Source organism: Penaeus monodon, chromosome 20 (assembly GCF_015228065.2).
Source record: "Penaeus monodon isolate SGIC_2016 chromosome 20, NSTDA_Pmon_1, whole genome shotgun sequence".
NCBI classification, from domain to species: Eukaryota; Metazoa; Arthropoda; class Malacostraca; order Decapoda; family Penaeidae; genus Penaeus; species Penaeus monodon.
In genome coordinates this window covers 39,848,662-39,849,473 of record NC_051405.1, presented here as the reverse complement: position 1 = coordinate 39,849,473, position 812 = coordinate 39,848,662, and the positions used below count along the sequence as shown (strand labels likewise).

At 36.8% G+C, this 812-nt stretch overlaps 1 protein-coding gene across 2 annotated transcripts in view; it reads left to right on the top strand.

Annotated features, from left to right (window-relative positions):
* LOC119586075 overlaps window positions 1-812 on the top strand; it is a gene marked incomplete in the record, with an annotated part of 15,749 nt that overhangs the window by 5,839 nt on the left and 9,098 nt on the right.

Sequence of the window (812 nt, the reverse complement as noted above, 5' to 3'; positions counted from 1 at the left end):
TCTTTTTTTCTATGATCAGCCATTACATTAATCATCACATCCGTATATATCAGCTCTAAACACTACCACTCCCTGACAGTAGAAAAGAAAGAGAGAGTGGGAGGGGAGGGGGGAGAAAACCAATCAACCGTAACCGTACAATCTTTCCCTAATCACATACGTCAGAAACCATTCATTCATTAATCCTATTTACTACGTGTCAAGTGGGTTATCCTTCCAGAACAATTCTACCAAATGACGGCAGCAGAGGTAATAGTAGGAGTAGTAAATAAACAAAATGCTTCTGAATGAATGCCATTTGATACATTACTTACTTATTAAGCCTAAGTTTAAAATAATATTAACGGATAATCAATTTATTGCTCAAGCTTTCCCTTAGAGGGACCTATGTTTTCACTTTTTGTTTCTTTCTTGATCCTAGAATTTCTAGTCTTTCTTACTCTCATCATTTCCTTTATCATTAAAGTCAAATGATCATAGGGAGTGTTATTGTGTATACGTGCATTTTCTTAATGTCATTTAAGTCTGCATTTACCATGGCTTTCAGCAACGAATTATAAAGAATGCAGATTTGGTTTCCATTCCTCCTGCAGTTGTCATAAACCAGGCGCTAGCGATCCCAGTTTTGGAAGGAAGGATTTGTAAACTTAGGATTTACTCACACAGTCGAAGAGAGCTTACAAAACTATTTGCGTTTTACTATTTGCCATACTAAAATTTAAGTTGGAAAAGGAAAAGGAGCAAACACAACTCGGAAACAAATCGTGAAAAAGCACGGGCACACTGTCGGATGATGTGCGCATACGTGAAAA